The 27,197-nt window shown below is 36.2% G+C and overlaps 1 protein-coding gene and 1 non-coding gene across 5 annotated transcripts in view; both read left to right on the top strand.

The window, feature by feature from the left end:
* The window catches only part of REPS1 (RALBP1 associated Eps domain containing 1), a 71,384-nt gene that overhangs the window by 6,766 nt on the left and 37,421 nt on the right, over positions 1 to 27,197 (top strand). The window lies entirely within an intron of this gene.
* LOC116665570 lies at positions 488 to 592 on the top strand. The gene has a single exon (XR_004322228.1). It is a non-coding gene; the product is annotated as a U6 spliceosomal RNA (small nuclear RNA).

The raw sequence follows: 27,197 nt of genomic DNA, 5'->3' as shown, positions 1-27,197 counted from the left end.
AACAGACTGGTCAGTGGATATGCAGGAATTCAGGTGGGAGGTGATGGGGGCTTAGACTAGTGAGGTGGCAGTAGGATGGAGGGGAGTGGACATACCCGAGATGGTGAGTAGGTGGGAGAAATAGGAGGACGTGATAATGGGTTGGATGTGGAGTATAAGGGTGGAGAACTCAGGAATGTTGCTGGAAGTGACTGGGAGAGGGATGGGTTTTTGAGGGGGTTTTTGTTTTATTTTGGTAGAAGGGTAGTGGTGAATTCAGGAGATTTCTTTTGTCAAATCTTAAATTTTCAGAAACCTGTGGGATTAAGTAGGCCTCTATCAGAGAGGATCAACACATATTGAGAACTCAAGAGATATTTGGCTTGTAGATGTCAGTTTGAAGATTGTCAGTGTGTTAGTGATATTCAAAGCCATGGAAAAAAGGTGAAATCACTGAAGAGGAAAATATAGAAAGGAAAGAAGGATTGGTTAGGGGTAGAACTCTGATATGCTCGCTTCAGCAGCACCTGTACTAAAACTGGGACGACACAGAAGGTCAGTGTGGCCCCTGTGCAAGGATGACATGCAGATTTGTGAAGCTTTCCATATTTTTTCATGTACATGAATTTTAAAATTATAAATATAAGCTTTTAAGAAAAGGATCGTTAACTATCAAGTTTGGCTGAGAGGTTGAAAAAATGTGGGCAGAAATATGGCCATTGGATTTGGAAGCCTAAAGGTCATCAGTGACTATGATGAGCCAATTTCATGGACTGGTAGAGATGGAAGCCAGATTTGAGTGACTTGAGGGATACATGATGGCCCAGGAACTAGCCACTGAGGGTATAGATAGCTTTTTGAAGAAGTTAAAGGAAACAGACACAGGGCCGAAGTAGAGGCATGAGGATGTAAAGGAAGTCTTTTTTATTGTTGTTTTTTGAGTATAAGGAATACTGCAGCATGATTTTAGTTGCTAGGATTAATAAAGGAAGGAAGAAAGATGAAGAGACAACTCCTTGAGAAAGCAAGAATGATCTAGACTCCTGACTACACCGGTTAACAGTTCTTTGATAGGACATGGGTTACCTCCACAAGCTTAAAAGGAGGAAGGAAGGAAGAAGCTGGATGTAGAGGCCTGTGGGTGTAGAGATTTGGTGGAGGGGAATTAGGATGCTCTAGCCTAGTGGCTTCTTCTTTTCCACAAAGGGAGGCAAGATTAACAATTTAATAGTGAGGAACAATCTGAATATGAAAGAAGAAAATCTTTCTACAGTAGCATCAAAAAGAATAAAATACTTAGGAAAAAACTTTAACAAAAAAGACACTGAGATGTCTATATTACAAACATTACTGAGAGAAATTAAGTAAGATTTAAACGAATGGGGAGTTAGTCTGTTCATAGATTGGAAGATTGAATGGTAAGATGGCACTTCTCCCCAAATTGATCTATAGAGTCAATAAAATTTGTATCAAAATTCCAGTAGACTTTTTGTAGAAATTTTCAAGCTGTTCCTAAAATTTGGAAGGAAATGCACAGGACCTAGAATAGCCAAAACAAAGTCCAGAAATTAACCCTTATATTTATTATGATCACTTGGGTTTTGAAAAAGTGCCAGAACAATTCAATGGGGAGAAGGTAGTCTGTTCAATAAATGGTGCTGGGGCAACTGAATATCTGAATGTTTAAAAAAATGGATGTAGACATGTTGTATGTATGTTACATGATACACAAAAATTATCTCAAAGTAAATCACAGACTTTGTAAATTCGTAATTGTAAAACCTAAAACCATAAAAATTTTATATGATTACATAGAAAATCTTTGTGACCTTGTGTTATGCACAGTTCTTAGATATGACACCAATTATGCATGAATCATTAAAAAAAACTGATAAATTGAACTTATTTAATGAAGTTTTAAAGCTTTTTATACTTAGGAAGATAATAAAAAAAATATAAAGACAAGCCACAGCAGAAAATATTTGCATATTACAAATTTGGTAAAGGTCTACAATCTAGAATATATATAAAGACATCTTACAACTCAATTTTAAAGAAAAAAACCAATTAAAAAATTGGCAAAAGACTTTAGTAGATAATTCACCAACGGAGATATTATGAATGGCCAGTAAGCATATGAAATGATGTTCAACATCATTTGTCATTAAGGAAATGCAAATTAAACTTCAGTGATATATTGCCACACCCCACTTAAATGACTATAAAAAGACTGACATTATGTAGTGTTGGTGTTGTGGAGAAACTGGAATCCTTATACACTACTCTTGGAAATGTAAGTGATACAGCCATTTTGGAAAAGTTTGGCTGTTTCTTAAAAAATTAAACATATGCGTACCATAAAAATCAACATTTCTACTCTTAGGAATCTACCTAACAGAAATGAAAATGTGTGCACACAAAGAATTATGAATGTCTGTTTAGCAGCAGTATTCACAATAGTCAAAAATTGGAAAGCAATCCAAATGTCCCTCAAATGGTGAATGGATAAAGAAAATACGGTATATACAATGGAATACTAATGTGTAATAAAAAGAAACAAACTATTGAAAGATGTTATAACAAAGATGAATGTCAAAAACATGAAAAGTGACAGAAGCCAAACACAAAAAAGAGTATGTATTGTGTGGCTGCACTGATAAAAAATGTCTAGAAAAGGCAAACCTATACAGAAAGAATGGTGGGTACCCAAGGCCAGGGCAGGACTGGAAACACTCTGGAGGAAAATTTAGGGGGTGATAGCAAAGTTCTAAAGGTGGGATGTGGTGAGGATGCACAACTCTGTACATTTTCTTAAAACTCAGTGAATTGTACACTTACCATGGTTGAATTGTGTAATGTATAAATTATACCTCAAAGCTATAAATTAAAACTAACAATTTATAGGGTGAGGGGAATGCATGGAATGGTCATCTTGGAGAATGTGAATGTGGTAGAGAATAAAGGACCATTTGTTCTGTCTATATAATTTTAATTACAAAACCTCAGTGTAACTTAATCTGGCATTTGGTAATGGATTTGTGTTTTGAATGTCATATGAAAGGTGATATATTGGTAGATATTATGTATGGAGGAGATTGCCACATGACGATTCATTACAGCTGGCTATATTAGTATGAAGCACTAGTATTTAAATAATAATTCTGGCTTACGTTTATTCACTGCTTTCTGTATGCTGGCTCCTCATGCCTTATATGTATTAGCTTGTTTTATAAGTACATTATTTAATAGATTTAGAAGGAGCTGAAAAAAATTGTGATTTAGAATAAATGAAAACCAATTTTCATCTCTTGACTTTGAGTGGTATGCTAACTTTATATACAGTGAACTCAGGTATCTTAATTTTATGGAAAATTACAGAAATGTAATACCTCAAAAATAATGGTTTTGAAATAATCATGCCCAGTAAGTAATGATTTTAATGAAATAGTAGTTTCAATCTACAGGACCTTGCTGGTTGCTTTCTTTTATTGAAATAATTACTGTCAGTATTGTGACCCTTTTTGTAGGCTAAAAGCTTCTGTTACTTATAGGCACTGATTTGTTGTCTTTGTATCTCTAAATTGCTATATCCAACTCCAGTTTTGCAACAGTAGATAGACCTTGGGCCATGTCCACATTGTATTAATGTGCTCTTTTGGTTGAAAAAGTAGTTGCTAAGAGTGGTGATGTAAGAGTGATTATTGCTTCTTGTCTGTGGATTATGTAAAATGCTGCATGATGAAATAGAAATATCTATGTCCTTAGAAAAGAAATATTGTCTAGAAACTATTGAAGAATATTACTTTTTTTTTGATGTCCCATTGTGACTGAAAGGATCAGAGGTTTAAACTACAGAATGTTTATTGATACTGTATGTCATTAATAGTTGATTTAGAAGAATTTATATTTTTTAATGCACCTCATTATATTTCATAGAGAAGTATTTACTTATAACACCTTTGTAATTTTCTGCATCAGCAAGTATTGTGTATGGTCAAAATTGAATAGATGCAAGAATGTGACAATTCTAGATTTGAATCTCCACCTCAGTGCTTACTAAGTTTCTTGCTCTAAACAAGTAACTTAACCTCTCTTGAAGACTCCCATTTCCTTCTCTGTAGACTGAGGTTGATACCAAATCCAAAGGTTTCGGAAGACCGTGGTGAGGTAGCATGTAACATCTGCCGCAGTGCCTGGCTCTTACAGGGTGATCAGATAAGTTTCGTTCACTCAGCCTCTGCTCTACATGAGAGAACTTGTAATTTATAGGATCTTGGCTTTCATAGTAGTAAAAATCTCTCCATTGTTCTTCAAACTTAGCTTTATATCTTTGTTGTTTTTGTTACATTGAACTTAATACACTGCCCCCAATCCTTTGATCCTATCAATAATGCCTTGTGTTTCTCCCTTTTACTGTGTAATTAGAGGATTTGTCCTCCTGAAGTGAAGTTTACCACCTAAAGACTAAAATAAAGGATGACTCTGAGGTTTTGAGCTTACATGGCTTGCAGAATGGTGATAACCATTAACAGAAATAAAGAAGTGAGGAAGAGGGGGGCTGGTTTTGTTGGAGGCAGTGTGCTGAATTTGAATGTGCTGAGTGAGATGTCATGTTCAGTCCATCTGGGCAGCAAGGTTCAGTGGGCTTGAGAGTAGTGGCTGGGTGGCTTTAGAAGCTTGTGCAGCCTTGATAGTGGCTCCTGAATGAGGCCATTCACTGGAAATGAGGAATGTAAACTTAACTTACTACATTTGCAGTGTCCTTTCAGAGTAGATGGTAAATTGCACTTTAGTGTAGAGATTTAGGTATTCTCACTTATGACCTCAAAATTTTTCTGAAACTATCTTGAGATTGTTAGGAAGGCAAGGTGGGTGAGAAAGTGTAATGTCGCCTTACCTGAACTTAGTCCAGCCTCCAGAGAGTTGTACCTTGGATATTAAACCCAAAAGGCTTTTGCACGTTTAAAGTACAAGGTTTTAGATGTTTGCAAGCAACCTCCAAAGGAAAGTAATTGCATTTAGCTGAGGAATGAGCCTCAGACCTAGAAGAGTTCTAGCCTACCCTTTGTCATCAACATCGCACTGCAGCTTTGTGCTTCTCATTTAACACAAGATCTCTTTTAATCTTTATAATATAAGCCTGCCAAATATTGTTATCCCCATTTCATTAATAAGAAATTAGATGCTCTTATGATACTCAAGAATTGATAGATTTTTGAAGATGTGTGGATAAATTCCTAGAAGGTGAGTTATCTTGTAGCACTGTACCATTTCTTTAGCAATGGTTCTATTGAATTCTGCTTTCCATATATTCATAATATTTTTTTCTATTTAATATAATATCCATTGATTACATTATTCATGAATTCAGCAAATACTATTAAACACCTGTTTTGTATCAGGGTTTGTACCAGGGGCACAGGGTACAAACCTGCCCTTCTAGAAAACTCAATCTTTCTCCTAAGCTCTAAAAATCTAGCAGGGATTACTGTTCCTATCTGGTTCATGACTGTATCTCTGGCGCATTGTTGGTAGTTAATATTTGCTGAGTATTGAATTAGTGAACCTGGGTTTACCCTTTTTTCCCCTCAAAAGTATATTTACTTATCACTAACTTGAACATATATTGCACCCAATTCAAATCATAATAGTAATAATAAATGCTGGTATGGTGCCCACTATATGCCAAGTGCTGTTCGCACCCCTTTACAAATATTAATTCATTTAACTCTCATTGTTGTGAAGTGGGTACAGTTCATTATCCCTGCTTTTTTTTTTTTTTTTAATGGAAATACATGGGATTGAACCCAGGACCTGTGCATGCTAAGCATGTGCTTTACCACTGAGCTATTACCCTTCTCCCATCCCTGCTTTTAAAATGAAGATAAAGAAAAGACAAGTAACTTCTCCAAGATCACACAGCTAGTAAGTGGTAGAGCTGGGATTTAAGTAGTCCTTTTTTTTAAACCACTGTGCTTCCTAAATGTTGTATGATTAAATACTTATTATCCCACTTCCATGCTCATATCTTACTCTCTAACATCTCTCTTAAATATTCTAAATTCCCAAATCTCTTCTTTAAAGTTATCTGACATTTACAAATCACACTGAGGGCCCCACACCGGCTTGTGGAGTCCCTGTACCACTGTGAATCTTGTTATAACAGTTATAACAGTCCTGTTTACCCATGTCTTTCAGCATCATAGTCTTGGAACAGTTTGTAAATACAACTTGAAAATAGGTCCTTCTGCTACATTTACTTAGATACCACTGATTATTTTCAGTAGTTTGCTAAGTAAATTAGTAATTTTATTAAAAGGACAAAATTTTAAACTTTATATAAAACCCAAAGACACGAGTAATGTTCTAAAAGGTGGTTAAACAGAATACTTTAATCTGCTAAAGCAAAGTCAGCATCTCCTCTAGAAAATCTAAGTAATATTAATTTGTTTGACTTTTCTGAGGACCTTCTCCAGAGGACTGAAACTTGGGAGAAAGTTCCTGGCAACGTGGTTTGGATCTCCTTAGCATAGGAGTGGCAGTTTATGAATATGATCAGCCAGGTATGAATTTGTGGAATGAAAGGGAAGGAGAGCAAAAAGAAGCCTGAGGTGGCTGCTTGCGGCATTATAGGGACATGAGCAGAGAAATAAGGAAAGAGCGTCATGGAGAGGTCATCTGTCATGTGCTCCCAAACTCAAAATTGGGTTCCATGGAGGTATGAGCAGAAGTCGGACTGCTTCCTAACAGCTTGGTGCCGTGCTCTTCCAGCAGTGTTTTCTATTTAGACTTTTCACTAATTCATGCTTGATTTTTCTTTTAAATTCTCTGTACTGTTACTAAGGTTTTATTTATTTTTTCCTTAGGATCCAGAGCAAATCCTTCTCTTGATGAGTTCTCTATATTGAGATATTTGCAAACTGACTCCTTTTTTTTTTTTTTTAAGTTCTTTAGTTTCCTTCACAGTTTTTATCCCAGGTGTAATATTTACCTAAATAATCTGGATCATCAAGGAAAATCTTGATATTCACAAAAGATAATGTTGTATTGTTCTTCATGGAATTAGAAAGATATTTAAAATAATGATTCGAAAAACTTTATAAAATACCACTTTTGTTTTTAGTTTGACATCCTACTTTTTTGAATTTTCCGCTAATCCTCCCAACCAGATAACCCCCTTTCTGTAATATTCCCACACTGTTTATACGTTTGTACTTGTGTATAGCTTGTACTTTTTAGCCTCCTGTTTGTGTGTATACGTCATCCTTGATCGGTGACAAGCAGTTTGAGGGCAAGTGTTAGCTTATCCTTGTTTGTTTTCCTCAGATCACTCTGCTTATGATAGGCACCCAGATCTTACTGGACTGGTTAATTGGTGTTTCAGGGCTTCACTCCTCATCAGTACATTGGTGAGTCCTATCATACCACTTAAAAAATTCCAAACAACAAGGAATGGGCCTTTTTGAACAACGTGGAACCTCTGAGACCTGACTGTATAGACCTTTCAATTAGACTGTGAGTAAGTAGCTAATACTTTTGAAGTTATTTAAGTGACTTTAGTCAGATATAGTGAACATGCTTATTTATAACTTTTAGGTATTGTTCTTTTAATTTTTATTTTTAAAGGTATAGTTCACTTTAGTGGTAAACTTCTGCCTTTCAGAGGTATAATTGCTAATTCTTGAACATGACAATAAACAAATAGTGGTAGGTAAGTAACCTAAATAAGGAAACAGGTCAAAAGCTTCTAACTTAATTTAGTTGACTCTTTGGAGGAAAGAATAGCATTCTCATAAAATGCATGGTGATAGGGAGAGCATATCACATCTGAGTAGTCATGCCTACCCAGCCTTAAAAGTTCTCTCCCAGCTCACTCCCGCATCTCATAGTCCTGTTCCTGATTATTCTTCTAACATGGACTTTGTGTTCTAACCCAGCAAATCTGTTTTCTGTTTCTCACACAGTTACTTGTTCTTTGTTAGCTTTTTTTCCCATGATGTTACTTTCTTTATCTGCAGTACCCTCCCCCAGCTTCCATGCTTCCATCCTCCCTCTTTTTCAAAACATGACTTAGCTTTTGTATGCTTTGGAAATCCAATGTGAACAACGTGACCTTCACTCTGACACTCTCATTTGCCTCTTACTTGTCTTTTTGTATGTTTTTTGCCCTGTTACTGCATTTTACTCATTTATGTCATTGCTTAACTGCCTTTCCAGTATATTTATATCCCAACAATATTGAAAGCAAACTGAATAAAATTCAGGTTTCTTTTCATTCATGAGTTCATGATATCTAGAGCAGCAAAAGCACATGGTAGATGTTCAGAAAACAGAACTAGCTTTTTAGGGAAGCCAGTTGCTTAGCTTTGCTATTGCTGTGCGTGCTTAAACGTGATTGGGTTGATGAATTAAGGCAGTTCTGGGCGCCTCACCCAGGGAAGTAAAAAGTGGGGGTGGTGAAGCTTGCAGCCTTGGATGTTTCAGTGCTAGTGTGATGGGTCCTCTCTCCCCACCCCAATCAACATTCTGGGCATGAGAGGAGAAGGAGGCGGCAGGAACAGGAACAAACAGCACAGAGTTCTCTGAGTTCTGACTTTGCTGCTTTGTTGACTGACATTGCCAGTGCCCCCTCCCTCCCTTTCAGAATCTTTTTCCCCTATCCCTTTTTTTGTAGCAGAGTGTGAAAAGCTTTCAAAAGAAGCAAAACTAGGAATTTATTGGCAACTACAATAAATTATGGTAGAATCTGGGTATCTTGAAACTATAGCATGTATTTTCTTCATAAGATGTAATAAAGCACAGCTTCTGTCCAATTCCAGTGTACCTGGCTGAAAGGAGAAGACCACAGACCCATTTAGAGGTGAGGGTGCTGGGCGTGCTCACATGTCACCACACAGCGATGGCACGTCCCCTAGCGCAGCCACTGAGGTTTGTGCCACATCAGAATTACAGATGATACTATTGCCATCGTCAGTGTAAATCTCACCGGACAGTAGAAACTGCTCATGTTACACCTCTGAAACCTAAGAGCTTGCTGTATTCTGTGCCTGCCCTCAGGAAGCTAAGGATTTAATCATAGCCGGAGAAAGAAAGTTCATGGTTAGGTTTTCTGTTACTACCCACAGTTTTAAACCCTGAGAGATACAGATCTTTTACTTCCCTAAACACATTTCTGTAAATTCCCCCTAAGACTTGTTTCTGGAATGAATCCAAACGTAAGTGTCTCTCACTTGCACCTAACAAATGGCAAAAAAAGGCATTGTCATAGTTACCAGATGTCTTATATCATGGTTACTTTGTACAGTGTTTCTTCTTGCGTCCTGTGGTACTCATTTGACCCTGCGCACCCATCTAGCTGCCTTCCTATTTTTCTTCTTCCTTTTACTGACAAATAGCAAGTAACCTGGATTTCTTCTTCACTGTCTGTACCCTCCCTACCCTCCTTAAGCACTAGTAACCTAACTTCTGTCCCTCCCACCTTACCCCTTAAAAAAAAAATTCTTAAAATTCATCCTTATCCTAGTCACCAAATTCAGTAATCTTTTCTTAGATCTTTATTCTGTTTTACCACCTCCCTTGCAATTGACACTGAATTACTTCTTGGTGGATATTCTCTCTGTTTGTTTGCTGTGATGCTTAATTATTATATGTTCTTATATGTCTTTATATCCCATCTTTCTACTGTGTCCCTTTCTCTTGATTAGGGTCAGCTTTGACTCCTTTTCTTATATTCAGCCTACGAAGTCCTTCAAATTTTCTTTCTCTGCAAGTCTCAGCTAATCATCCTTCTTTGTCCTTTGCATAAATTCGTTTCTGAGCTCTGATCACCTTACTGTTAAACTACTACAGTAGCCTCTTCATTCTTAACTAATTTTCTCTAATTGCTAAAGAACAAAAAAGTGAATTTCTAAAAAAAAAAGTGACACTTTTCAGAAATGCTCAGTAAAGATTAGTCTGGCATTTAGAACCCTCACCATCCAGCGTGGTCCAATTTATTACCTCGCTGTCACTGCAGCCCCTACCCGACATGTTGACCCTCCACCCTACCCCCAGCTAGAAATCCCATCTTGTTTTGACTTACCCAGAACCTGCCCTTTCTTTAAGATCCAGATCAGCCCCCCAGCCCCAGTAAATATTTCCAACCCATGGTAACTGCTCTCTAATTTTCGTAGAAACAAGTATTAATTGTATAGCACCTATTATGAGTCAGGCATTGAGCTATTTGACATATGTTTAATTTTAAACTTAGAGAACAGGTATTATTTCCATTTTGTAGCTGAGAAGCCTGGGACTTCAGAGGCTACATGCTCGACACAAGCTGGGATTCAAATCCATTTCCATCAGATGACAAAACTTACAGCCTTATATGATAGTTTATCTTTTCAATTATATGTTAAGTTTACAACTAGGTTAGAAGTTCCTCGAGAACAGGGGATGTGAGTTAGAACTTCAGTGCCTCCCAGGGCCCACTATGTACTTGAACATTGTGCGTACTTAAGAGGAGAACATTTTGATGAGGCTGAGGCGTTTCTCTAATGCTACTAATTATAACAGTCTGCCTCCTTTTTGTGTTAGAGCTTTCTCTGAAATGTTGTGAATACACGAGAGTCTGCAGATATGGCTGCATACTTGAATTAAGGGGAGGCAGTAGAGCAGCCTTGAAATTTGTTTCCGAGGATAAGATATGTGAAAGCACATAGTGAGAAAGCTACTCCTTTTCAGTTGTTTTTCAAATCTGGTTAAGGAGAAAGTTTCAGTTTGGTACTGTAAGTTTTTAACACCTTTCTAACACAGGTAACTCTCTTAATAAAGAACAGGTAGGCCTTGAGATAGCGCTGCCTGCAGAATATGCTTGTGGCTGTTTGGCTGAAATTAAATGGCAGTTTTGTTTTCATTGAATTTATTATTGTTTTTTGTTATTTTCTATTTCAAGTGATACTTAGTTTCCATTTATATAGTGAACAAGTTCCTTTTAAAATAAATTTATCAAGTTTTTTAAAAGTGTCTTGATTTAAGGAAGAAATGTTAACAACATAATAGCACAAGTGGCCTGTGGACGTGGCAGAGCTTGTGAAGGTGGTATGCAGGTATCTGAAGTCTGGGAAACCCTGGCATAGTGGAAAAAGCCAGGCTTCGGAGTTTCACAAGGCTGAGTTCCTATCTTAGCCCTGCCGATTTCTCTCTGTGACCTTGGGCAAGGATTTTCTCTTTGTCTTATTATTTTGATTTATAAAATGAATGTAACAATGCCTACCTTTTAGGTTATTTGAGGATTGTCTTAAATAAGTATTAGTTACCACTCAAATATTAGCCTTTTCATCATGAATTTTGTTAATTTGTTTATTTTTTATTTCCTCATTTGGTCAACTAAAAATCTTCAATAGAATTTTTTAAATGCAGTTTAATTCTTAGTATTTCTTACCCTTAAGCAGGTATTTCACTGCCTTGGGCTTTTGTTTCTCTGGGCATTGGAGAATATTTGAGAATAATATAGCACTTGTAGAGAGTTGTTTTGAGGACTAAACTAATTCATAAAATACCTAGACTAGAATAGTGCCTGGTATTTGGAGCAGTGCTACATAGCTGTTAGCTGTTACTGTTATTGTTTCCTTAGAAAGGATGTCGTTTTTTGGAAGATCCTGAGGCTCTTTTTCCCCTTTGTTCTTACCATCGTGAGTTGGAGATGGAAGGTGTTCTGTGATATTTATGTGTATTCATTAAGCATCTACTGAGTGTACAGCATCTTGGTACTAGGATCATTGTAAAGCAGCAAGGGAGAATAAGGACGTCTTCAGCAAAAGTGCTGTGAGCCACCCACACCTATAATTATTGCAGCATGCAGTTAAAGAAACATAAAGGAAGACTGATAAACCCAGAGGACTGAGGGATCTGATGTTGAATCGTTATGAACTTGTATATGTTACAGCATTTTCTAATTGAGTAAAATGTCATGGAACAATTTGTGTGTGTGTGTGTGTGTGTATATATATATGTGTGTATATAGATATATTTATATATATGTATATAATTTATCAGCATTTCTTTAAGGCAGTCCCTTGGGTTCATATTAGTTGAATGGTTTTATTTACTACATTTTTGCTCTTCAGTTTTATCTATTTTTGTAAGATACAACTGGTTTCAGGACAAGTAGTGTTTGTTTTTTATTCTGTGGTTTGTGTTCTTAAAATGTTGGTCATAAAACACATGTAGTAAACCAAGTCATTTTTCTGTTTTTCTTGAGTAATTAAATTGGTACTCTTTCTAGAGAGGGGAAAATTGACTCTACAATATAATAAACTAGAGTACAGAAAGTTTTTCATTATCAAATATTTAACACAAAATTATGATAAAACACTCATTTACAAAATAAAAATACTGATGCTTGAATTTCACATCAGATGTTCCTTTGGAGCTAGATTTATAGGATAAGGTTTAGTAATAAATGACTTAATTATTCCTACTTAAATTCCCAACACAATGAATTTAACTTTGTGTATTTTTGCTCAGCATAGCAATTTGTACTTAAATATGTGTCATTTTTTTAAAGGAAGTATGTAGCTAATCTATGTCTGGCACTTTGGCAGAAACAGGTTTTTGAAAATTAGATGTTTTCAGAGGGTAGTTCATGTAATTACAGACTTGATACAAAATTTTCATTCAGAGAAATAATGTTTATACTAGAAGGGATCTTAGAGGTAGAAGCCAACCCTTTCTTTTTACTCAGGATATGTAATGTAACTGAGATGTGTTATGTAACTTACCTATATTCAGATAGCAAGCAATTATCAAAACTTGATTCTGTGGCCTACCCACCAAAGCTAAGAACTCTTGTTTTATGATGTAACGTAGTAGAACTTTGGTGAAATACAATTTACCGCTAGGAAAATATGATCCTTTATAAAATAATGTGGGGTTAAGAGCATGGGTTTCGATTCAAATTCTGTTACTTGCTGTGTGTCCTTGAACAGGCTCACCAGTGTATCAGTTTTCTCATTTGGAAAAAAGTACCTACCTCATAAGGTTGTTAGGGTGATTATATTAGTTAATATGTTACTGAGCTTGGACTAGTACCTGACACATTGCATATACACCATTGCTGTTAGCTAGTATCATAGCCGTCATCATTACTGTCATCATCCTCTCCCTGTAATAACCTGCAGTTGCCCACAGCACAGGTTGGAACATTATACCCAAGTGTGGAATAAATGGGTTTCACTTCATCACACATAATAGGAATCTTCCAGGCCCATGTTTTATTGACACCTGGCCAGTAGTAAAGAATATGTTCAGGAGACGATATCACAGGTGCTTAACCATGTTCACTCCGACTCTACTCCCTGAGCGCAGACACCTCAGAATTCTACTCTAAGAATAGAAACGTTTATGAAAAATCATAGGCTTCTAGTCCTGCCAGTAAAGGAGCAATAGTGGTAACCATAGTGCGGTAGGAAAGAACACGCCCTGGAGCCCCTACTTCCTTTGACCACGGTGGGTTACTCCACCTCTTTGCTTTAGTTTTCTCATCTGTAAAATAGTGATAAAAGTCTCTGTCTTTCAGGGATAAAAGTTTGTTATGAAGACTAAACGAGCTAATTAATAAAGTGCTGACTTAGTATGATGCCTGGCCCACAGTGTTTAAATGTTTAACTTTTGTTATTTGTTAAAAATTTCCGATAAACTAGAGTTGCTGTGGCTCTAGAATAGTCAGGCCTCCATGTAGGAAAAATAAAGGGGTTTAATGACTAGTTCCTGAAAAGTACTACTTAGTTAAGTTTAGTATTTAATATGGCATATTGTAAGGGAATGGGTTTTAAGTGTTGGCTTTTCCTGTCACCTCTGCATCTTATTGGTTAAATGGGATCATTTATCTTTAAAGGTGCTTTAGAAGGGTATTTACAAGCCTGGGTTAGCTTGATGCTATCCTGGCTTATGCCTCTTCTCCAGGCATAATTATAAATGGTGCCCCCCTCTCACTCTTGCATATGTCTCAGGTTGAATGTAAACTTTATGGTCAACCTAAATATAGTTTATTGCCCAGATTTATTTTACTAGATTACCTCCGTGCCTCAATAATATTTCTAAAGGCATGTACTACTATTTTAAGCTTTAGTTTTAGATGGTTGTGGGATTTTTCAAATCATTTTTGCATTTTAATTTTTTATCCTTTCTTTAGTCTATTTCAGTTTTTAAGTGTTTTTGTTGTTAATGTAATATAAAAATTATTTTAATTGGTATGTGAAGATTTCAACTACCAATAAACTTTATAAGCAGTCATAATTTTTCATATCAGAGTCCTTACAGTTGAGGCTGTCAGAAGTGTTTATTTGTTTAGATAACTTGTGACTGTGACACTGATTATGAGCAGTGAAATATTTATTGGTCTGTATTCACCACTCTTAACCGTAGTGGACTGTCAAAGGGAGTTTATATTGCCCAAAGCAAGTGAACTTTATAAGGAATTAGAAATCTGATACTGCGAAAATGAGTATCTTTAAGTACATATACCATTTAGAAATTCAAGTCAAGAACTCCATAAACTTTTAAAATCTACCTGTGTCCTTTTTTATGTTAATTATTTAACTCAGTACATCTTTTGTCGTACCTTATTTAGCATGTAGGATAAAATCTGCCTTCCAAATACTAAGAAGCTTCTGGGTCCTGTTGCAGCAATCTGTATTATTATAGTCTGTCTTTAATGAATTGCTATGATACTATTAGTAAGGGAAAAAATCATGTGTAATGAATTTGAACTTTTTCTCTTTTACTGGAGACATTTGTAGTTTTTCTTTATATTGAAGGATATACCTTTTGCAAATACTTGTAGTGTAGAAAGGAGATTATCTTATTCATTACTTACCTGATATTTCAGTCCCTGATATATAGTGAGGGCTCAAGAAAAGTCCAGTGTTGCTGTTTAGCTAAAGTATTTATGCCAATTTTTATACATTTCTTATTTTTGAGGTGGTCTGTCAAATAATGTGTGCCATTTGTCAACAATGTATAGACAGTTTTAAAATTTTATCTAAAGACATACTGTTGGGGAAAGACTCGGAGAATTCATCCTTAACTGAGATAAGAAAGTGGTTGAAATGTAAAATGAAAGTTATGCGTGAAGATATGGGTGAAAGGAAGAAAAGAATCACGAGAATGCCTGTTCATTTACATAAGTGTTAAGATAAAATCATAGCAGGAGAAGGCAAAGATGCCATGTGGTCTTGAACTGCAAACTTGAAATCAAAGATCATTTGAATTGTATAAGCAAAGCAAAAAAATTAAAGGATTTGGATAAGAAAGTAATATAGTGAAAGTGAAATTAGATACTTGCCCCAGTACAACAGCTAAGTATCTTGAAAGGGTTAGTAAGATTGCATTTCACTTTAGACCTGAGTTTAGTAGAGAATTAATGGTGGAGTTGGTCACAAAGTGATAGCTAGAGTCATTTAGGAATGCAAACATTCTTCATGAGTGCAGGAATGGATGAGTTACCCACTTATTTGTTTGACTGTTAAGTATTTAAATTGTTTTTGTAACAAAAGAAAATACTAGAGATTAATGTGTCCACATACCTTGTAAACAAGTTAAACATACTTCGTTGACAGCAGTATTTGAAAGGAAATTAAGTCATGTTGGAATGATTGGGCTTTGATGTATGCCCCTGTCTCCTTTGCCATTAACTTTTTTTTCCTTCATCTTTTCTGCTTGCCACAATGTACTGCAGCAAAGATGATATCCTAGAGAGTGTGCATGCATCATATGTAATCCACACTACGTTGAACAAAGCAGACTGTGTTCGTTATTAGAAAATACTTTATTTTTAAAGAACTGGTAAAAATGATCTTTCCGAGTAAGAAAGATTTAATTCAAATGAAGACCTAAGAGAGTGACTTTGGTAAATCAGGAGGATATGGGCACCATGGGGGAGCAGTTCCCTTCAGCACTAAGTACCTGCCATGGCAAAATACAGTGCTAGATCTTGGAGTGGGTTCCAGGATGACTAAGTCATAGTCTCTGCCCTCAAGGAACTTAGTGGAGGAGGTATCAGGAGTGTGTGGTGTGGTTAACATAATTCACAGATAACTCAAGTACTCAAATGGTAGAAGCTGGAGTACTAACACAAAGAAAGAAAAAGTCATTTGCTTATGGAGTAGAAAGGATAGAAAATGTTACAGGAAGGAGAAGGCTCTTGTGGGTTGTGAAGGAAGGGTAAAATTTTAATAGGCAGGTAGATTAGAGAAGGATCTAGTGAGAGAGAAAAGCACAGCTATGGAGATCAGAGAGCCCAGTCTAGATAGACCGAAGCAAGACTAGGAAGGAAGTTTGGGGCTATTTTATGGAGAGTCTTGAATGCTGAATTTACTAGTTTGTTCTTTAAATATAATAAACATTATTTGGAGCTTCATTTTAGGATTTTTAATCTGGTGGTCTGTGTATAGGAGTGGAAAGAGAATGCAGCAAAGTTGATTCAAAAATACTTCATTCATTCATCCACCCAACAAAAGTATATTGATACTGTGCATCGGGAATTGTTCTAAATCTGGGAATATAAGAGATTTTTCCTGTTTTTTGGAGTCTCATTCTTTTGGGAGATGTTGACAATACACAGGTAAACAGTAGGATACTCAAGGAGTCCTCTGAGATTGCACTTGAGCAGAGATCTGAATGATGGAAGAGGCTAGCCAAACAAAGATCTGAGGGGAAAACATACTAAGGATACAGCAAATGCAAAGTCCTTGAAGTAGGAGCAGTCTTGACTAATTGAAGGAAAGGAGGAAGAAGTGTTTTAAAATTCTTGTGTTAGTTATACTGTGGGTATGTGTATGTAAAAACTGGACCTGACATACCAGTGAAGGATGAGGTAATGCATTTTCTTTGAATTAATTTCCCTTGATTACTCTTCAGTTGTCTCAGTGCCTTGAATCACTTGCCAGATAACAAGATCTTACATAAAGCCATTATAAAATGATTCATTAATAGCCTGAGAATTATTTGGGGCAGTGGGAGCATTCAGACTCTTAGAGGGCTGAAACACTCTTAAGACCATTATATAAACAGGACAGGTTAATATATAATAATGCCTGTATGTATGATTATCTTTCATGGAACTTGGTCTCATCTTTTTCCACCCTGCTTGCTAGAGGACCTGAAGTAACATTATTGTAGTGTCTGCCATTTATTTTATGCCATTTTTCTAGTAGTAACCATAGAATACACTCTGAGACAGAATGTGTGGACAGGTGATCCACGTGTTTTAGTTGATCTGCTTATTTAAAAAAAAAGATCTGAGTTCACATTAGCATTTAAAAATGAGAGCATATTATAGAATGTTCCAGATTTCCAGCTTGAGAAAAATCTGAAGATGGCAACATTGGGCAGGTGTTTTATAGCAGTTAGGTAGAGCTGAATAGCAGCTGCTCCCATCACATCTGCTCACCTTGGCTCACTACTTCCCCCCGGCCTCCACCCTACCACCCCCACCCAGATCTGGCCAGTTCACTAATTTATGGTTCTTGCTTGTACCTGTAAATATTGTGTTTTCAGTGGCTGCTCTAGGGCAGGGAGTATATAATATAGCATTGGCATCAAAGCAAAAGAGCCTCCTCTCACTGCCATATACAGTGTGCTCTGTAATAGCATTTCTCAGAGTTTGGTCTGCAGACCTCTGGTCTGTGAAGTCAAAAACATTTTCATAATAGTAAGATGTTATCCACCCCCCGTTTTGTTTTGTTTGCTGTGTTGACATTTGCATTGATAATGCAAAAGAAGTAGTGGATAAAACTGGCTCCTTAGCACAAATCAATGCAGTATGGCCAAACTGTAATAATACTGTATTCTTCACTGCCTTGCAGGAAACACACCAGTTTCACTTAAGAATGTTCTTTGTGTAGGCAGAAAGTTAATTTTATTAAATTTTCATCCTTGAGTGTCTTTTTAGTATTTTGTGTGATGAAGTGGGAAGTGTGCATAAAACTCATTTGCTGCATACCGAAGAACTATCTTGAGGAAAAGTTCTTAGTGCTTGAGTTGTGAGCTATACTCAACTTTTTTTCCCCATGAAACGCCATTTTTCTTGAAGGATCAGCTTACTTGGGTATGGGCAGAAGTTTTCTTGAAAATAAAGTTGCCCGTCTATTAAAGGAAAACAACTAATGCTATTTGTTACTAATGATATATGGTATAAAATTCAAACTTCCTGGCAGAAATCAGGATCTTGGAAAACCTATCTGCAACCATATGCTCCACTGCTTCCCAATATTTAATGACTTTTCTGATGAGACCAGTGGTGGTATTAACAAATACAATTTTTAAAATATTTTGTAAATGAAATGTGTCAACATTTGGAAGATCTGCATAACTCAGTGAACCAATAGTTTACATATGACCAATGTGTGATGCAGTGCACTAGATACACCGATGGATTTTAATGTAAGAATATGCAAAAAAGTTTATTAATGTGGCTTTGGGCTTTCTATCGCAGCTAACCCTTAAGCAACTACCACTTTTTGAGTTTTGGTGTGGTATCAAAAAAAATCAGATTTATCTAAAAAGGCTATTTAAATTGTCCTCTATTTCCCAGCACACTTCTGCATGAAGTAGGAATGTGCTTTTATACTTTAAACAAAGCAACATATTGCAGTGAATGAAATACAAAAGCAGGTATTCATCTTCTAAGCTGGACATAAAGGAAATTTATATAAAACAAATGTACTCCTCTCACTCAATTTTTTTAATTTTGAAAAATACAGTGATAAAATTTATGTTACATGTGATAGGATTATTCTTATTTTTAAATGAATTCATAGATATGTATTTTTTAATTTCCCAGTTTAAGTTCTAGTATGGTAAATATCAACAAATATAACCCACGAAAACAAAAGCTTTGAGGGAGTCCTGAGTAATTTTTTTAAGTATGTTTAAGGGATCCTGATACCAAAGAGTTTGAGAATCACTGCTCTGGGGTCTTACAGCATTGATCCCCAAAGTGTGTTATACAGAGCACCTGATCTATGGACCACTAGCTCTGAAGCAAGTTAATAGTTACTAAACCAAAATGAGGTTTGTTTCTGGACTGTAGGATTTTTTAGTGCTTCTTATGGGCTAAAAATGCATCGTAAGTCTCCAAGGGGGCTGTGTTAGACCAGTTTAGTGAAGTGCAGAGCCTGTCACTTGACTGGTATTCTTTGGAATACATTTTGGAACTAGTGTCCCATAAACATGCCACTGTTAAGAGTTCTCTTTGGCTATGCCTTGGAGGCACCTGGGAACAGAGAGGCTTTGGACTCAGACTAATCTGGCCTTGAATCCTGGCTCTGCCACTTATTAGCCTCAGTTTCCTTTCCTGTGAACTGCGGATAATGGTAGCCAACATTAAAGTATTGCTTTGAGCATTAAGTGGAATAAGAAGTAAACAGCCTTCCTAGTCTAAATCCTACTCAGTGTAATTGTTCTCTACTTTCTTCTGATTTCTCTAGTAAATGTGAGTCTCCATTACAAGTGTTCCCATGTTGGTAAAGCTAATGAGTCACAGAGAGGTGTGGGGACTAGTCTAACAAGTTAGTGGAACAATGAAAGTTAGACTGACTTGGTAGCCAGCGTTGTGCATATAGGTAGACTAAACTGGGTGTTTAAGACAGCAAAAACAGTCAGGTGTTGCACTGACCCAGGCCCTCTTAAACTAAAGAGTGTTTATAAAAATGAGAACAATGGAATCATTTTTCTCATTTTTAACCTGATAATGACTATAAAGGGGAGGATCTTACTTTCTGTTACATTTTATTATATTAAACATTCATTAAAATTTCACTTTGCAAAGAATTTTGACTGTATTCTCAATGATTATTGATTTTCAGTATAATATATAGTCCCAATATATTCTACATTCTTTTTTTTTTTTAGTTTTTCTGTGTTATAATTCAGCTCATGGATTGAAGCTGAAATCCTCAAATAAGAAATAATTTCCATATACCTTTATTGTTGTTAGCATTCCCCGCACCTGATGTTCTGAACATAGGATTAAAGAGTCTTCCTTATGCATTTTAACTACTTTGTCACTGTGTACTAGGCACTTTGGACAATAAGACATGCTTTAGGACTTATTGAGTGTACTTGCCCTGAGGTACCTGATATTATCCTAGGAAAAGGACAGTGAACAGCATGTCTTGGTAGGAGAATAAAAACATAGCTTTGAATTGTAACTCTGCCCCTTTCTGGGCCCTCTGGCCTTAGGTACTTGGCCAGTCTGATTCTCTTTCTTCCTCTGTAAAATGATAATAGTACCAATTCTACTCCATTATTTTTAAGATTAGGTGGGAACACCTTGAGTATTTAGCACTGTGCTTAGCATTGTATGTACTCAGTAAATGTTAACTTCCCTCCCCTACGACCACCTCCTCCATATTTGTATGTTGGAAGTAAAAAATGTTGTTTGTGTCCTTTGCTCATTGGAAAGCTCTTTGAGTTATTATTAAAGAACTATTCTTGTTTTCTACAGAATTAAAAAGTTGATTCAATTTTAAGCCATGGCATACAAGGTAGAAGGGCAGAACCACAAAGACTGCTGATAGAACAAAAATAACTTGGCAACAAGGAAAAAATCACAAATCATTAAAAAGAACAGAACAAAACAAACACTGTATATAGTGTTATTCTATTAGGTGAAAGAAAAACATTCCACTTTTTCTTAGGGGCCCTGAATACATATGCTATCTTCCAGGAGTTTTATAATCTTGTGTTTTACATTTAGATCTGTGATCCATTTTGAGTTAATTTTTGTAAAGGGCCTAGGTGTACTTTTTTTTGGCACTTACCCTGCTTTGTGTCCCCGTAGCTTCCTGGATCAGTGGTTCAGGTTCTGGCATTAATTTGGAGGAAATTTTCAGTCGTTATCATTTCAAGTGTTTCTTTTGTTCTTTCTCTCTTTATACTCCTCCTGTCTTCTTATTACATTGTTTCATACCTTTTGTAGTTGTCCCACAGTTTTTGAATATTCTATCCTGTTTTTTTTTTTTGTCTTTGCTTTTCAGTTTTAGAGATCCTATTGATATAGCCTCAAGCTTGAGGATTCTTCCCTTAGCTGTGTCTAGTCTACTAATAAGCCCATCAAAGTCATTTTTTTGTTTCTTTTGTAGTGTTTTTAATAGCTAGCATTTTTTTGTTTTTGTTTTTTTTGGTTTTCTTAGGATTTCTATCTCTCTGTTTATATTGCCCATCTGTTCTTGCATGCTGTCTACTTTATCCATTAGAGCCTCTCACATATTAATCATAGTTGTTTTAAATTCCTGGCCTGGTAGTTCCAACATCCCTGCCATATCTGAGACTGGTTTTAATGCTTGCTTTGTTTCTTCAAAGTGGGGTTTTTTTTGCCTTTTATTATGTCTTGTAATTTTTTTTTTTCTTTATATCCTGACATGATGTACTGGGTTAATGAACTACTATAAATACACCTTTAGTGATGTGGTGATAAGGTATGGGGGAGGTGAAGCATTCTGTAGCCTTATAATTATGTCTCAGTCTTTTAGTGAACCTGTGCCTCTGGACTGTGAACTTCACAATTGCTTCTCAGTCTCACCTGTATCCTCTCTGCCCTCCTTAGGTGGGACAGAATGGGTTGAACGGGCATTTCCCTTCTCCCAGGTCAATTAGGCTCTGCTAAAACCTGGGCAGATTAGACTTTGGTTAAATAGTTTCTCCTGAGGACAGGCCTTGTTAAGAACAGAATGCTCTGGTTGATTTCCACATGGTTCCTTTTCCCCTCCCACTGCCAGAAGCCCAGAGAGATTTTCCCCCCATATTCACTGTGAGAACCTGGTAGAGGTTCCTCCTATGGGTAAATTTCACAGTGTTGTGGGACCCCCTCTATGACTAGGTCCTCCTGTAGTTTTTGTCTCTCAGAGCTTACAGCAGTTCATTGCTTTACAGTTCAGTCTTCCCTTCCCTGGTACTGGTTTTGAGGAAGTTGATGCTGATGGATTTCTCTTCCTGCAAGTTGTGATTCTCTGTATTTGCTTTCTGTGGGTCTCCAATTTGAGGGTTAGTGGTTTGCTCTATGACCTTCATTCTCTTACAGATCTAAGAAGAGTTCTTGATTTTTCAGTTTATTCAGCTTTTTGCTTGTCTGGATGGAATGCTGATTTCCAACCTTCTTACATGCTAGATTAGAAACCAGAGCCATGCCTTTTTCCCTTCACCTTCTTATCCTTTTCTTTCTCGACTTGTTAGTATACTTTAACATATTTAATATTGATAACATTTGCACCTTGTTCTATAACTGTAATTCTTAATTGCTTAATGTTTTTGACTTTAGATTGAATCTAAAAGTTGAAGATAAAACAGTATTTACATTATGATGATATAAATATTTTTACTGCAGATCCAGGCATTGTACTGTGATTACATTCTTATACTTTCTCAACTGCCTTTCTTTGTTTTTTCTTGCACTGTTTGCCTTCATATCCATTCCTTCCCCTTTATTTTTTCCAAAATTTTCCTCCTAGAGCCTTCTGTCATTTAACTCTGTCTGGACTAGTTGCTCTCAGCCAGCTGCATAGCTATCGTTGTGCAACTTTATTTCTCCATCTTCTTGGTGGGTGTCTACTTTTTCCTGGGTAGCATCCTCGTTTTCCAAATTTTGCTCAGTGACACCCTCATTTTCCCAAGAAACAGTTCATAGGAGATAAACTTAAAAATTTCTGCATCTATGAAAGTGTCCTTTTTTATCATCTGGTGCTAGTTTGGATACAGAATTCTAGGTTGTGAATAATTTTTTCTTGAAACTTTGAGGATGTTGCTTTATTGTTTTCTGATATTCAGTGTTACCAATTAGAGGTCTGATTCCAATCCAGTTAATAATTTTTTCTTAAGTGATCAATACCTCACTCCCTTATCCCTCTCCCCATGTCTCTTCTGGGTGCTCTTGGGATCTTTGTTTTATACTAGTGTTTTGAAGGTCCACAATAATGTGTTTAGGAATTCTTTAACACATGTGTTGAGCGCTCAGTAGACTTTCTCAATCTGAAAACTTCTGTTCTTTAGCTTTAGGGTAAATCTTTTGTTCTTTCATTACTATTCTTCTCTTTGCATTGTTTGTAAACTTCGTTTTGATAAGAATTTGGCCCCTCTAGATGAATCAATCTTCTTTGTTTCTTTTCTCTTGTATTTTTAAATTCATCTTTCTCCTTCCTACTTCTGGAGAAATTTTTTTTAATCTTCTAGTATTTTTACTAACTTTGTATGCTGTTGACTCTTGAACAACATGGGTTTGAACTGTGTATGTGCTTGTATATATGTAGAAAAAAGTGGAAGAAAGCAAGAAAAGAATTGCAACTTCTGATGGGGACTGTAGGAACTTCTAATTCTATATCCCAAATACTATTTTATTTATTTTACCATGAGTGTATAAATTTTATAATGTTGAGGAAATAAAGCTTAATAGTTTCAGTAGCTGTCAGTAGCATACCGGCAAACAGTTGCTGGCCCTGGGTCTCCTAGGTGAGTTAGAATCTAGTGGAAGGGGTCTGGGAATCTGTATCCTAACAAGGCTTTAAGTGTTTCTCACCATCAGGCAACTGTGTGAGCTTGCACAGAAATACACATAATTTAGAATAAGGGAAAATTACCATAGAGAGGCAGTTAAAAGAGTGAGACTACTTTGAATAATGCTGAACTATTAGTAAGTTTCAAAATTTGGAGGCAATAAATAGTTTTCTAGGAAATTGTCAAATATTTTAGAGAAAACCTAGTTTATTCCAAATAACATGGAAGAAATTAAGACATAAATCAGAGATATTGACCAGCCTATGTCATAGGTGAATTTTCTTCCAAATCTTTAAGGATCGTATAATTCCTAATCTATTTAAAGTATTTGAAGCAGGAAAAAAGCAAAGCTTGCTAGTTGTGTTTACAAAGCCAACATAACATGAATTCCAAACTTTTCAGATACAGTTTTTTTTAAAGCTTAAGATTGTGGTTAAAATTTTATATAAATGTTATTTGAAAAAATACACTATGAATAAATGGAATTCATTTCAGGGATCAAAGGATGGTTTGATGTTAGGAACTCTTTTAATAGAATCATTAATATTAATAAGACCAGAGAGAAAAGTTATCTTTAGTTTTCTGCCCCAAAATACACATGATAGAATTAATATCTGTCTGTGGTTTCTGAAAATATAAAGCCCAAAACAAAACTCTCAGAAGAGTGAAACTAGTTTCTTAACAAAAGTGTTGCAGAGTATCAGCCAGTATTGCCCTTAATGATAATGCTGAAGAAGTCTTGTTAAAGTTAGGAATTTTATAAATGTAAATGAATTGCCATTTCAGTTAAAAATCTCGGTTTATTTTGATAAATGATTCTAAAGATTATTTGGAAGAATTAGTAACATGAGAATAGCAAAGAAAATTCTAAACAAGAAAAAGTGAGGGCTGAGCTAACCCTTTCAGATATTTAAATATTATAATGCTAAAGTAATTAAAACAATGTTACAGGTCCAGGAATAGCTATACAGAACTGTGTAACACAGGGGGTCAGAAATAAATACATGTAAGTGTGTGAGTGGCTTTTCAAATTACTGGAGAAAAAGATGAGGTGAGAAAAGATGAGAAACACTCTCATATTGACAGTGAGAGAATAAATTTCAGTAACCTTTTTGAAAGGCAATTAGCTATAGCTAATACATTTTTAAATATATATATGCTTTGGTCCATCAGGTCTCCTTCTAGGCATTTATTCCAGATATTTCTTTAGAGACAGATTTTTGTGTAATTCACAAGCTTGTGATGGTAATCTAGACTTCTTGATACTACTTCATCAGGAATTATTTTTGTAAATTTGTATGTCACAACTCCTTTCCTCCTCTCCGGCTTTTGTGGGCTTATGGCCTCTGCAGTAGGGGTAGCTTAGAGAGAGAGTGACACACGTGCCTGACTTGGGCTACAAAGTAAGTTTTCAGGTGATGCAACCAGGATCAGTTGCAGAGAAATAATTGCATGTATTGCCTTTGATTCCTTTTATCCACACTTTCAAAACATCTTTCTTGAGTCCCAAGGTGGCAGCTTGGCATACAGACTTCTAAAATTTTGTTATGTCTGAAATAGTAGAAAGACACTATCCCCTTGCTCTCCTATCCGCTCACCTCCACCCCACTTCCTGGAATGAGCTTTGGGTTTGGAATCAAAAGACCTGGTTTCTAGTGTCAGTTCCGCTGACCAACTCTGAGACTTAAAGAGAAATAGAATTACTCTTCTAAACTTTTTTCAAAGCCAAGTATCTTAACCTGTTTTGTACCTGTCTTTCTACTTAAATTCCTCTGGTTTATTCCTTAACTCACTGCAGACTAGATTTTACCCTCCCATGCATCTACAACTGCTCAAGCAGCAGAAACCTCCCAACTGGAAAACAGAGTACATTTTCCCCCTTTTTTATTTGGTCCTGCTGTTTCTCCTTTTTGGAAATTATTTATCAATTTTCTGATTAAATGATACTAAATATTTTTCGTAGTAAAGACAGACTCATGTAAAGAAAACATAGAAATACCCCCTAGTCTCAGCACGCAGAAATAAACACTAGCGTATTCACTACCATTTACATGTACAAATCATAATAGGATTGGGATTATGCTTATGTATACATTGCTTTGTGTCCTGCTTTTTGTTTTTATAACATTAATGCTATGAGTTTTGAAGGCTACATAGTTTTCTCATTATGTGGCTATTCCATAATTAACTTTATCTATTCTTGTGGTGAGTTTAGGCTGCTTCTCATCTTGAACACCCTATGCAGTAAATCTGCATGTGCAATGGTTGTTTCCTTTCAGGCTTTCTCCAGCCTCCCAAAGCCTCTTCGCAACCTTGGTTTCCCACTTTCTGCCAGTGCTTTTTCCCACCGTCTCTTTCATAGGCTCCTTTTTATTCCTGCCTGTTAGGTTTCCTTTCACTGCTCTGGGCTTGCTGGCAGTTTCGTTTACTCCCCCAGCTTCAGTCATCACCACCTGTCTGTGTCCCAGGTTTGGAGCACACGTCCTCTGCGTGCTCATTTCTGAATACTACCTTTGCGTTTCTAACTATTCCCTTGGGTATTTCCTCCTGAGTGTCCCACAGGCACCTGAAACAGATGTGACAAAGATAAACAAACTACATGTGATCTCCTTGTAGGTCTTCCTTTTATCTAGCACTTACCTGGCATATTTTAGGTGCTTTGGTTTATAAGCAAAAGTATCTAAGATGTGTAATGATCCCTCAAGGGGTTCCAAATGGGAAGAAAAGGGTAGTAGGTAAGGACGACAGTCATAACTCATTGCCTGCGTAACCTGCAAGGCTGTGTGGCTTTCTGTTCTTGCTGCCCTCCTTTTCCTCATAGTTCTCTTAGTGTAAACCTGCCTCTTTATCCTCCTTGCCCTTTTAAATTTGCACAGAAGTGATGCCCCTTAGTGGCAGAAACAGGAACTTCACCCTGTGTTGATGAGCAAAAATGAGTGTCTTTTCTTGTGCAAGTAAACAAATGGTTATTGTTACTGTGATATGTTGCTGAACCATTGATAGGTGCTTTTGAGCAATTCTAGTAAGTACTTCTGACTTAACAGCACAACATCTCAGGTACCTTAATCTTACTTTGAGTGTGTTGGGAAAAAGAAAATAGACTAAATATGCTCCCTTTCTACAAGAATTTGAATTTCTGGAGAGACTGAGACAAGGATACTTAGTGCTTATTTTAACATTACTTTGTGATGTCTCAATAGTAGATATTACTCTAGATTCAAGGAGTGTGGGGGGTTATAATTTAAATTTGTAACTTAAAATTCTATTTTCTACTGTTACTTATAGTAGTCAGTCTAGAAATACTTGTTGAGTGACTAGGGTGATCCTTGAAAGCCTTCATGCTTTAAAAAAAAAAAGAAAGCAAAGAAACAAAAATTGCTGTTTTAAAGAAGAGTAGTATAACCACATTAAATATAATCTGGAAAATAAGAGAAAAACCCTACTCTTAATCTCACCTAACAGACTTGCTGATAGAATTTTTATATAACTGGTTGTTTTAAAATTTGTGATTATGTTGTTAAAATTATGCATCCTGCCATTCCCTGCTTAATGTGTCACTTCACTGTATGATTATTACTTTAAATGCCTGTATAATAATCTATTAGTTGCAGAAACTTTTGGCCCTATTGTATGTAATATGTTTGTGTTTATGAAGAAGAGTGGGTGGTACATTTGTTTCTAAAAAGTAC

Source organism: Camelus ferus, chromosome 8, assembly GCF_009834535.1.
Source record: "Camelus ferus isolate YT-003-E chromosome 8, BCGSAC_Cfer_1.0, whole genome shotgun sequence".
In the NCBI taxonomy this organism is placed as follows: Eukaryota; Metazoa; Chordata; class Mammalia; order Artiodactyla; family Camelidae; genus Camelus; species Camelus ferus.
The sequence above is the reverse complement of the archived record's forward strand: the minus strand, read 5'-3'. Positions and strand labels throughout refer to the sequence as shown.